Source organism: Carlito syrichta, unplaced genomic scaffold, assembly GCF_000164805.1.
Source record: "Carlito syrichta isolate Samal-C Ts95f unplaced genomic scaffold, Tarsius_syrichta-2.0.1 Scaffold87996, whole genome shotgun sequence".
In the NCBI taxonomy this organism is placed as follows: domain Eukaryota; kingdom Metazoa; phylum Chordata; class Mammalia; order Primates; family Tarsiidae; genus Carlito; species Carlito syrichta.
In genome coordinates this window covers 67,359-80,099 of record NW_007032092.1, presented here as the reverse complement: position 1 = coordinate 80,099, position 12,741 = coordinate 67,359, and the positions used below count along the sequence as shown (strand labels likewise).

Sequence of the window (12,741 nt, the reverse complement as noted above, 5' to 3'; positions counted from 1 at the left end):
CTGCATCCCAGCTACTCTCCCATCCCTGAGCCAAGATTTCTATTCTATATGGAACTGGAATAACAGGGGGTTAATTAATGCTTTACACAGGCACAATCATGTGCCCTCCTTGGCACCCTTTCAATTCCCTTCTGGTCCACTTTACCACCTCCCAGTGCTCAGGTGCCAAGAGCGCATGCATTCTCCACTGTTCCCATGAGCTTCAGGTGTTGGGCAAGCCCAGTTTAAAATCAGACTCTCCCTTTGACTCCCTGTGTGCTGGTGCTTCCTCACCAATGAGCCTGAGCTTCCTCAACTGTGAAGAGGAACTGGTGGGTGTTTATCTCTCCAGGGTCTCATGAGGATTCTGCAATGAAAGCTTAGGGCCTGGCATTTCATACACACTCAGTTGGAAGCTTGCTCCCTTCTCAGTTGCCCAAGGCCTGTAGCTTTTCTCCAGCCTGCACCATTGCCTGAAGCTGCAGGATTACCTCTGCCTTCATCTTAACCCCCTGTTATTCCAGCTCCATATAGGATAGTCATCTTGGCTTAGGGATGGAAGGGTAGCTGGGATGCAGTTGTTCTGCAGGATGGCATGAGGCATCCAAGGGCAAAGACCTCCTACATCCATTATTTCCACCCCTACCCTGGCACATCTGGCTACAACATCACCATTACCCTCTCTGCCCCAGTTCAGGGAAAGAGAGTCTTCCTTGTGACAGATGAGTGGCACTCCAGTATCACCCCAACTCCTCCTTAAAAGTATGAGTCCCAGTGGGAAAATTGGGACATTTACTTCCCAGAAATCCTTCCAGTTCTGCTTGTCACAATCCCAGGTCAGGCTGGGGGAGGGAACTCATGATCTATCAATATCTGAGCACTCTGAGCTAGTCTCCCTCCATGGGGGCGCCCAGCTGTGGGAAATGCATTCATAGTTGCAATTGCTTTGCTTCCCAGTAGAACAAGAAATATTTAAGGAACAGGCAATTAGCACTTACCAGAAACATTATAAAATTACACACAACTTGCTAACAAGTTTTAGCATCAATCTGGAAGTCTCCTTGCTTCCTCACCAGAGTCTGGAACCTGGCTGTGAATACTAGGTCTGGGAGACTGGCCCAGGGGAGGAAGGAGCTGGGGCCTGGGCCCTGGAGACATGGAGGAGCAGAGCAAGAGATTATGCAGAAAGGTTGCCCAAAAGTCCAGGGAACTCATGTTAGAAATGAGCTCATCTGTTTGGTCAACATTTTTCAGTGCCTGTGACAGTTGCAGATTGTTCAGGACACTGAGGCTACAAGGACAGCAAGAAGATCTCTGCCTTCACCTAATTCACAGGCCATTTTCAGTAGCATAGAGTAAGTGCTAGCAGATGGGAAATATAAAGGAGTGGTAGTTAATCTTGCTTGAGGACATCGGGGAAGGCTCCCTGGAGGAGCTGGTATCTGAAACTAAGATTTGCTTGAAGGATGAAAAGGAGTTTTTTGGAAATCCTTGAGAAAGGACTGGTTGGCTTAGAAAGCTGACATGGGGAAAAGGTTGAGGCCAAAACCTCCATAGGATTGAAGTTTGAAAGCAAGCAGCCACTGCACTCCAGTCTGGGCGACAGAGTGAGACTCCAACTCAAAAAAAAAAAAAAAAAGAAAGCAAGTGGGGAGAAGAGGACCTAGACTTGCCCTCGGCAGGTAGTGCCACATCCCTTCTCTAGAACTTCACTCCAGTGGGGGGCACTGCTGAGCCTCCAGAAAAAGTTGGTGTTGGAGCCAGGCTTGAAAGGAAAACAAGGGCAGCTGAGAGGATGATTGACATCACACCTTCCCAGACACTGCCTTTCCTCTTGTCGGACACCAAGCACTGGTCTATCTTCAGCCTCTTTTCTGTTATTTTTGGTGCACTTCTATTTCTTGTTTGGACTTCATAACCTGGGAAGCCTGAACATTCCAACTTTGGCCAGGAATAATACCAGGCATATTCCTAAGGCACTCATTGAGTTTCCATGATACCTTTAAAGGTTTTTCAAGCACTGGGAGCCCAAGTCTAGCTAGATACAAACAGCAGCTGTCTCCTCTCAGAAAAACCCAGTGAAATCCAGTATGTTTTGGCCCTTAGAGCTGGGCTGGCAAACAGCAGAGGATGCTACAACATTAAAATGTGGCAGGAAGTAATTCATCAATGAGACAAATATATGAGCTAAATATATGGGCTTTTTCAACTAGTAAGCTCCAGTCTGGGGCTAACACAGAGAGCTTGGGGGCTACCTAAATGCACTACAGTTCATATTCACCTCTGTTCCCAACCTCTTTCAGCCAGTGACAAAACCCATGACAGTACAGTGGAGGAAGGAGATTGGGAAGGAAAGATGTCACCCACCTCATCCATCCCACTTGTGGAGATCATGGGCAGAGAGATGCATCAGTCCTCAGAGGGATACCTAGAGATGCATGGTCTCTCACCTCCTGGTGCCTTTCTTGTCATCAGAAGTAGAAAAGTGGAATGAGATGTGGTTCTGAGGAAATCCAAATGGTCTTGGTGTACTCAAGGAGTCATCCTAAGGAACCAAAGACATCCTCTTCACTCTCTAGTTGAAGAGTTTGAACAACGAGTCTGGAGATATGAGGAACAGAAGGGAGAGACCCCTGGCTCTGAGGAGCTGACAGCCTTCAGGACAGAGCTTAAATGACTTATCACTCATTCAGACAGGCCCTTCACGGTCTCCCTCTAACCGTCTCTCTGGCCTTTTCTCTCTTCACCATCACTTGAGCCTCTGACTACAATGAGTTTCCAGCTCTCCTCCAGACTCTGTGTGCTCTCAACCTCCATTTCTCCTTTCCTGCTGCTTTCCTTCCATCCTTTCCTCCATCCTTTTTATCGAATGCCCCAATTCAGAAATTCACTGTCTTGGTCCTCAAGAAGCTTACCATTTAACGGGGAGAATTATGTGCCCAACACTGTTACTACAACAACGGACCTGTCCAAGGGGGCTGGGAGCAGGAGAGAAAGAACTCCTAAGTCTGCCTGGGCAAGTTGAGGGAGGGTCCCAGACCAGGATGCATTTGCACTGACACAGGAGGTGTTCATTTGAGGAAGAGAAGATTGTAAGTGGCAAGTTAGAGCCATGTGAGAGCCAGCTAGGCTCTGCAAACAGCAGCAGTAATAATAACAATGAGGAAACACCAACTGGTTAGTGACTGGTGACACCTCACATGCTGGACATTTTGACAATCATCTTATGTATGTGAGCTCATTTAATCCTCGCAACAACCTTGTTATTATTGACATCTCAATTTTACAGATGGTGAAACTAAGGCTCAGAGAAATAAGTAATATGTCCAAGACCTATCCCTTAGTGTCAGCGCCAGGATTTAGATCCTGATGTCAGAACTCTTGCTGGTCACCACTGCACTATTCCACCTTCCTGCAGACCACTCCGTGTTGTGGCATATCAATCTCAGGCCAAAGAGGAGGCTGGGGTGGGAGGGGTGGGCGAGAGTCCTGCCATGCTGAAGAGTCAGGGTTTTAATCTGTGGATTTTAGGAAGCCAAGGAAGAATTAATGAATGGGCACAGTCATCATCAGATTTTTATTTCTGATCAATCTTGTGCTTCTTTGTGGAGTATGGAATGGGAAAAGAGGCAGGGGACCCACTGGACCACTACTGCCATCCAGGTGAAAAATTGCAAGGGCTAAACTTGGGCAGGGAGAGTGGGATGGAGAGCAGAGGGTAGGTGTTCAGTAAGAGGAGCCAACAGGAGAGGGACTAGTGAGAGCCGTGGAAGGGGAAGGACAGAGCAGAGACCAGGCAAATTCCCAGATTTGGACAACCTCCATGAAGCCTGCCAGTGCTCCCAGCCACAGGCCACAGCTGCTTCCTCTGTTGTCCCCCAAGTTGTGTGATCAGGTCTACACCTCCTCCAGTGCCCTCATCACTCATGTTAGAATCCTCTCCACACCCCTGACTGTGCATTCTCCAGGGACAGGGGCAGGGGCCAGGCCACTCTATATTTTTAGTACTTAGCATGGCATTTGGCAGTTTCTGTGCAAAAATATTAGCTGAACTCATGCATTAAACAGAATATTCTCTGTGTTCCAGGCACAGAATATTCTCTGTGTTCCAGGCACAGAATAAGTGCTAGGTATACCACAATCAACAATATGTAGTGGATGCTGCCTTCCCAGGGCTTACAGTCTAGGAGGTGGGAAGACAGGAAACAGGCCTACTTGGCAGGCAGCTAGGCACGAGGGTCCAGGTTGGTGAATCACATTGTCCCTGGTGCCCAAGTAGACAGCAAGCCTCCAGAGGACACACATTTACCCTTCTTTTCTACTACTATACCAGCCAATAAAGTGCTTGTTGAATGAATAAATGAGTGATTTCAAGGGGCGGTCAGTGCTATGAAGGGAAGAATGGGGTGCCAAGAAAGAAGCAAAAAAGGGAAATATCTGAGATGTGTGCCAGGGACAGCATCTTGGGGGAGGTGACATTTTAAGCTGAAGTCTGTTGACATGAGGAGTCAGCCATATGATGGAGGGAAGAGAGGGCTGAGGGAGCAATGAGTCAGTGAGGGGATGAGTGAGGTACTCCCATCTGAAAGGCAGCTAATCCCTGTCTTCCCCCAAGCGGTGACTCCTTTAGTGGAGCAATCAGATAGTCAATGAATTTACAGGGACACATGACGCAGTCCCTTCCATACAGCATTGTCCTGAAAGAGGATTCCAATTTGGTATTCGGAATGGAAAAACCTAGGGAGAAGACAGTGAGGTTGATCACAGATGACAGGGATGAAACAGCAAGAAAAGAGAAGGCATATGTGCTGAGTGGCAGGGCCCAGGCATGAAGTCATTCTGAAGCCTTTAGCAAAGATCATCTCACGTTTCCCATCTCCCAGTTGGCTTTTGATAGGCAAGAGCGGTGTGGGAGTGGGGAGAGACAGAAGAGAAACACTTAATAAAATGGACATATTAAACCAGATAACAGGAAATTGCATATGTGATTTTCCTCCAAGTCAGAATTTCATTTATCTATTTGCAATTCTGATCAGCAGCTGACCAGAAGTACCAAGGTCAAGAGTCTTTCAGGCAGGGCTGTGGAACACAGGAAACCCTTTGCAGGAAGACAGGGCCATAGGTTCCTGTGTTCCCAGCAGGAGTTGACTCTGGGCTCTGTGGGAAACTCAGGCCAGGACAGGCGGTGTCAGAGGGATGGAAGCCAGCCTCTGCCTTCCTGGAATGAGCTCCGGAACCCTCATCTGATGCTCTGTTCTTCCTCTCCCTTCCACCCAGTCTTGGTGCCCCCCATGCCCCCCATGCCGTGGACCTCTTTGCCAAATGTTCCCTTGAACCTGCTTCCCCTTGAGGCCACCATGACCTGGTAGCCCTCTCCAGCTCATTCCCTACCCCTCATGAACTCCACTTTGACAGGGGCTGGTGTGGTCATTGACCAATGCCATTCTACTCACAAGTAAACCCCTGCCCCCCTAACCTGATTCTGTCTTCAGCTCTGCCACTTTCTTTTTTTTTTAATTTTTTAATTTTTTTTTTGAGTTGCAGTCTCACTCTGTCACCCAGACTGGAGTGCAGTGGCCGCTCCCAGCCACCGCAGCCTCGACCTGCTGGGTTCCAGCAATCCTTTCGCCTCAGCCTTCCAAGTAGCTGGAACTATAGGCGCATGCTACCACGCCCGGCTAATTTTTGATTTATTGTAGAGATGACATCTCGCCAAGTTGCCCAGGCGGGTCTCGAACCCGTGGGCTCAGGCAATCCACTCACCTCAACCTCCCAAAGGCGCGGGATTACAGGCTGAGCCACTGAGCCCGGCTAGCCAGTTGCTTTCTTATCGCATTGTAATTGTTCAAGGTCAGCTTATTACTGAGAACATATGTAACTCAGTTCTATGTTTCTGTGATAAATCACTGGGTATGATTGACTCCAAATCCATCCAAGTTGCTACAAAATCCATATATTTGTCCTTCTTTATGGCTGCATAATATTCCATTTTATATATGTACCACATCTTTTTAATCCAGTCCAGCTTTGATGAGCAACACAGTTGGTTCCATGTTTTTGCTAAGTTCTGCCACTTTCTACCTCTCCTTCTCACTATCACCAGTCTCCTCCTCTCTGTTCCAAGTCTTGCTACACCTTGTCTCTCGGGCCTTGACCTTCCCACTTCCTTCCAGTGTGCTCCACTTTGACTGGGTTGTCCAGTCCCTCTGAAATCTCAGCTCCATGCACTCAGCTCTTTCGCACATCCCTCCTTCTACTCCTGCTCCTCATCCTTTCCTTGACTTCTTTATAAGTCTCTAACTTCTCTGCTCTTTCCGCCTCTTCCCTTCTTTAGCCTAAGCCCCTTTGGTAACATTTCAGCCATCCTTTTAACAGCATCCTCAGTTTCTTTGCCGCATTGTCCTTCCATGTCTCTAAACCCAATCCCAACCCTCAATCAATCCTGCTGCCCCTTTCTCCATTTCTGCAGGAACCAAATTATGAAGGGTTGTTGGGACAAGCCACACAGCCCTGCTAGGTGGTAACCCTACAAATGAGTCATCTCCACCCTGGGTGGAGAAGCATGCATCCAAAGATGTCTGGCAATCCACCGAGCCACAATTTCTTCTCCAGAGTGATGACTTCAGACATTCTTGTCATTCTCAAATCCTTTATTCACAGTTAATCCCTCACCTTCAGAAAAGACCATGACCTCCTCCTTCTCCTCCTGCTCCACTTAGAAAATAGAGCCCATGTCATTACAGGACCCCCGCCCCCGTGACCTCCTGCCACCCCACCTTGGAAACTCATTGCTGCCACCTTTCTCTTCACTCCCATCGCAAGGGAAGGAGTGCCCCTCCTGGTCTCTAGGCTATCCCCGCAATGTTTGTTCTCAGATCCCCTGCCTCCTGCCTTCTCTGGTACCTCGTGCTTCAGAGTGGGAGGATAGTCCTCAAGTCCTCAATTCTCCTCTGTGTCTTCAGTTAACCATTCATTCTCTCTCTCTCTCTCTCTCTCTCTCTCTCTCTCTCTCTCCCTCCCCCCCCCCTTTGTTCTTCCCTAACATTTAAATATGGTCAAGTTTCTCTCATCTTAAAAATATGTTAACCACCCCAGCCATATCCTGCATGACTTGCTACCTCATCTCTTTCCTTTCCTTCATCTCCTTTCCCTGGGCCACCTTCCTCTTCCATGAGTACATTCCATCTACTCCCACCAGTACCCATCTGACCTCTTTTTGCAACCTGCTTTTCAATCGTATCTCAACTTCCCTGCAGCAACTGAGGCTGTTGATCTTGAAACTCATTCTCTAAGCTTCTATGACCCTGCTCTCCCCAGGATTTTAGTCTAGCATTCTGCTGGTCTCTACAATGTCCTTAACTGTCCTGACCAACAACTCTTCTCACTCTCCTTGAGTGGCCTCATCCTTCTCCTGGCTTCTTGTGTGATCTACGAGCGTAATTTTGACACTAGATTTCTATCTGAACTTAAGACCATGTAGCTTTTTGCTACTAGATATTTCACCAGTCACACTGGGACCTTTAAAACTCAGCATGCCATACCGATAACCCTCCATTTATACCTTTCCTCATCCTGCACTCTCACTTCAGTGAAAGCACACACACGTGTGCCCAGGCCAAACCCTTCAGGCACTGTAGACACCTGCCTTTCCTTTACCCCTAGCCCTCAGTCCCAGCATAGCCTATGGTTATTTCCTGCCTTAGACTTCCCCCATCTTCCTGCCTCTCTCTGTCTCTTCTGCCTGTGCCCAGTTCAGGATGGCATCAGAACATCTCCCATATTGTGAGCCTCTCCCTAGAGAGGAGGCTCCATGGAGGCAGAGCTTGCATCCACTTTGGTCTCCGTCGTGCCCCCACATGGTGGCTCACACTAAGCATTCAAATATTTGTTGGTTGCTTGAATGGTCTCCTTGCCTCCAACTTGCTGCCCTCAGACCATTCTCCAGACAGCAGTCAGAGTGATCTATTGCAAACAAAAAACATTCAATGCTGAGTAGAATGCAACCCTTTATCGACTCCGCACTGCCTACTGTCTGAAGTTCAGTCTCCTTAGCAGATTGCACAGGCCCTTTCATGGACTGGTCCTGCCCACGGGTGCTTCTCTAGCCTCGCCTCTGTCATCTTGTAAAAAGTACTTTTACTTGTAGAAAGGCAGTGTGGCACCTTGATTAAGGACCCTGGAGTCCCACAACCCAAGTTGGGATCTCTGATCCACCACTATCTAGCCTTGTGGCCTTGGATAATTACAAGATGTCTCTGTGTCTCAGCTTCCTCACCTTTAAGGTGGGAGAAGTATTACCTAGCTCACAAGGTTACTGTAAGGTGAAGTGAGCTGATACATGTAAAACACTCAGAATGGCTGCCAACACACAGTCAGGGCAAGGGATGCTAGTCATAGTTGTGGTAGTAACTGTTAGGTCGCTGTTGTCAGTGTTATGTTGCAGTCCTATAAATAGTCTTGCCTCCAGAACTTGGCATGGGTTCTTTCTTCCACACGGAGGGCCCTTCCTCTGCTTCCCACTCACTGCTCTTTTCACCTTGCTGGCTCCTCCACAGCTTTCAGGCCTTATCGCAGACATCACCTCCTCCAAGAAGCCTTCCCTGACTCAGGGCTGGGGCTAGGGTAAGGGAACCAATTTACTCTGGGCAGAGCTGTGCCCACATGACGGGAGGACTGAGCAGATTCCCTCCTCCCTCTCAGGACACTTGTTCTCTTGAGCCCTTCACAACCTCAGACCAGCTGCTGTAGGCAGGAGCACAACAGACGTAACCCATATATACATCCTCTACATCAGGGAGGGGCTTCACCTGGGTCCTGCGCTCCAGCCGCAGGATTCAACTTAGTCTCCAAATACCGTGTAACTTTAATCAGGTCTTGGAATGACCGCAGTGATGGCCCTCACATTCCAGAGGGCCCATCTGGGGACATCTGGAAGAAGGAGGGTCCTACTGCTTGCATCTTCAGGTTGACTCGTCACAGGGGCACCTGCTTCCTTTCCTTCAGATGCCCTGGAGCAAAGGAGCCACCTCCCCCGGACTGCCTCCATGTATCTCCTCCCACATCCCTGAGCATGAACAAAGCCAGCTTCAAAGGGGGTTCAGATGATTTCAGCAGATGTATGTGTAAAGGGTGAGGCCAAGGGGATGTGTGAGGTGAAAGGTAGGTGGCTGGCTTATCCTCAGACCTGGTACATGGTCACACAGACTCCCATGCTCCAAGACCCTTCATGTTTGAGTTAGATACACACACACACACACACACACACACACACACACACACACGCAAACATATGCACACAATCCCAGCCACAGAATGCCTTGTCCTGCCAGCTCTCAGCAGAAGACTGGGGGTCCCTGGGTTTTGGGATAATATGAAGTCAAGAGCCCCCATGGGACTAGGGACTAGCATATAGGACCCCGATCAGCCCACAGAAGCCCCATGGTTGTGGGAGGAAAGCTTTTGCAGAATTATCCCTATCAGAATCACACACACCGACTTCAGGGACTGTGGCTCCTGACAGCTCATAATGGTATCTGCAGAAAAGGCAGGGTCCCTTTGTCCTGAGAATCCTGGGAAGGTGTCCAAAACCTTCCCTGTTGACTCCAGGCCCCTCTCTCCCAAATCACAGGATTCTTACAGTCCTCACCTCACCATCTGGCACTTCCTTCATGACTTCCTGTCTTTCCTGCAGGATGCCTTCCTCCTTGGGAACAGAGCACCTCCCCTTTCCCTCTTCCTCCTCCTCCTCTCCACCCCCACCCCAACCCATATCCTTCTTCATCCCTCACAACACTAAGCACCACATGGCCGGAAGTAGGGAGACTCCAGAGGAAATTCCAGGGACTTAGCCAGGGTAGACTCCTTCCCAGAAGCACCTAAGTCCCAACTGACTCTCTGGTGAGGCAGCCAGCCCATCATGTCTGCTGAGTCCAGGCCCCTAGAGCAATCTCAGGGAAGCTACTCTGTGTCTGACTCACCACTGTTGACTGGTGAATTTTAAATGCATACTTAATGAGTCATTTGTTTCATTTTACCTGCTACCGTCTCAAGTTGAATTTAAAAAATATCTTCATGAAAGTGCTTCCACATCAGAACGCAGCAAATATTTATTTTCATTTAATCTCTGGTTTGGGACAAAGGCAGGCAGCAAAGCCTCAACTGCCTGTCATCTTGTGCTTGCCTGTGCTACTCAGGAATAGGCTGTGCTCAAGACTGTCAAATTGACATTTGCAATCAGATTCAGAATCAAGTTCAGTGAGGAAGTCTCCAAACTTTGGGCCTTGTTAGTTCCTGAGACAAGTAACCCACAAGGAATGTGGACCTACCTTCTGGAATGAAAATATCCAAGCATCTAGTATACCATGTGGACAGAAAGACTCAGTCACTTGACAGCTGGAAGGCCCATTCAACCTGGGATGAAATGTTGAAACTACATTGCGGGATTGCTCATTAATCTCATCCCCTATTAGAACATTAAGAGTCCTTCCATGCACTCTGGGCACTGACTCATGGCGGAAGGGCAGCAGAACATGTCATGTGGTCCTCCAACTCCAAGAGTGTATAAAGTCATGTTTTGTCTCTGTTTTCTCATCTTCCTTTCTTTCAGAGATCGAGCAGGGCAGTTGCGGTGATCCTGGCATACCTGCCTATGGCCGGAGGGAAGGCTCGCGGTTTCGCCACGGTGACACACTCAAGTTTGAGTGCCAGCCCGCCTTTGAGCTGGTGGGGCAGAAGGCAATCACGTGCCAAAAGAATAACCAGTGGTCGGCTAAGAAGCCAGGCTGCGTGTGTAAGTGAGCAGGAAGGAGGCCACACCAGGGTCTTCACCAAGAGGCAGGGGGCCCATTTCCTAGCTAGCCCTGGGGCCCCATCCCAGAACCTTGCAGGTTGCCGCAGAACTTTCACTCTGGTTGATTTCTCCTATTCCTGGGAACGTTGCTGGTTGGGTCCTCATTTCTGTCAGTAATGTAGACTTCAGTACTGAGAATGATTTCTCTTGACATTTGGGGACCTTTGTCAATGCCGTCTTACCCTCCACTGATGATCCTTAAGAACAAAGTAGAGACCACTGGGGTTTAGCCCATCAGGCTCAGACTCAGACATTTCCTTCTCACTCTCATTGACACCATCCAATCAAGCAGGGTGGAAGGTATTGGCAAGAGTGTAAGACTATAGACTCTGTACCAGCCTTTGGTACTATGGGAAACCATGGCCCTGCCAGGATATAAAAAGTTTCCTAAAATTGCTTCTTCTTATATTGCTTCTTCTTCCTTTAGGGAGGGATAGGGAATCAAGCTGTCTTTGGATTGTTGATGTTTTGGGGAAGGGGTTGGAGTTGAGTGGTCTGTTCAGTGGCAATAACAAGGAAACCTTCTTCCTTCCTCTTGGATGGCCTGACCATACTTTGCGACGCAAATGACATCTTAAGTCTTCAGTCTTTGTGGTATTGGCAAGGGTGAGGGTCTGTGTGTAGTCAAAGGAGGCCCAGGCGTGGCCTATGTTGGGAAATCAAAGGTTCCAGCTTCTCTGGGCTGTCACATGTTCTTCTCCCATTCCTTGCCATCCCACCTCCTCCATCTCTTCAACTTGCTTATCTTACGGAAAGGTGGACAGCCTGACCCTCAGATCCTTTACCCACCTTGGTGAACTACTCATGGCATCTGAGTTCTGCACACTAAAGAATGATGGTCCCTTGGAGCTTGGGGAGGAGTACCTTGGGAGGCTGTCAGGGTCTCTGTGATGACTGAAAGTTTGGTGTATGAGTTGGTGAGTTGGGTCATACCACAGTACTTTTCAAATGGGAAAAAAAAATCACTTTGTCTGACAAAGCATTTTTTATGACTTTTGAGTTTATGTAAAAATTCTTCAGAGGTTTAAAGATCAAATCACTCTTAGATACACATTGAACAAATCATTCTTATTAAATAAAAATTAAATCGCATGATATCTGTCTATCTCTGCTCCCCAGTGTGGTTAGAATACAGAGCCCAATCGCATTAGCCTCATAGTATGCTGGGAGCCATGAGAATGGGAAGGAGCAGGGACGGTTAGCTGGGAGCAGCTCAGGGCAAGCAAACACAAAGACTCAGCCCGTTGGAGAGACCAAGCCCAGGCAGGGGTGCACAGAGCAGGGCTCGGCAGGGGCAGGCTGGAGGCAAAGCCTGAGAAGATAAAGGCACTGACTGTGGAACCTCGGGCACTATAGGGGCTTAATCTCTGAAATTCATCTGAACAAAACAGGTTAAAATGGAGAAGGGCCCGCTTCTGGGGCAGAGAGCTGGTAGGATTGAAGAGGGAAGCAGAACCAGCCATGATATGGTTGCCCGCCCCAGCTGAGATGGACAGATAGCAGAATGGTACCTGAGGGGCTGTCACTTGAGTCTTCCAAGAATTGACTTGATCCTTTGGATCTTAGTAGTAGTTTTAGAATGTCTTTGTAAAGCCTTCACTAAGGGCAGAAGACCTTGAGGTGCTGCTCAACAGACTCTTGGTGTCCACAAGCAGTGCTGGCAGCCTCCAGCGAGCGGGACACTGCTGAGAAGGAAAGAGGACAGAGTCATCGCAGCAAGCATGGATCATTGCTCCCTGTGGTTTAAAACAAGGACAAGGGGCCTGGGGCTTATTGATGAGAACTGGGAAGCAGGCACTCTGGGGGTCTGTGGCACTTCTTCTTCTAGACAATTCTAGGGTAGAGAAGGATGTCATCCCCAGGCACTTCCATCACTCAAGTGTGTCTGGACATTAGAGTGTAACAGAACACAG

At 48.6% G+C, this 12,741-nt stretch overlaps 1 pseudogene; it reads left to right on the top strand.

Annotated features, from left to right (window-relative positions):
- LOC103260065 overlaps positions 1–10,776 on the top strand; it is a 45,894-nt pseudogene extending 35,118 nt beyond the window's left edge.
- Positions 10,777–12,741: the final 1,965 nt, after the last annotated feature.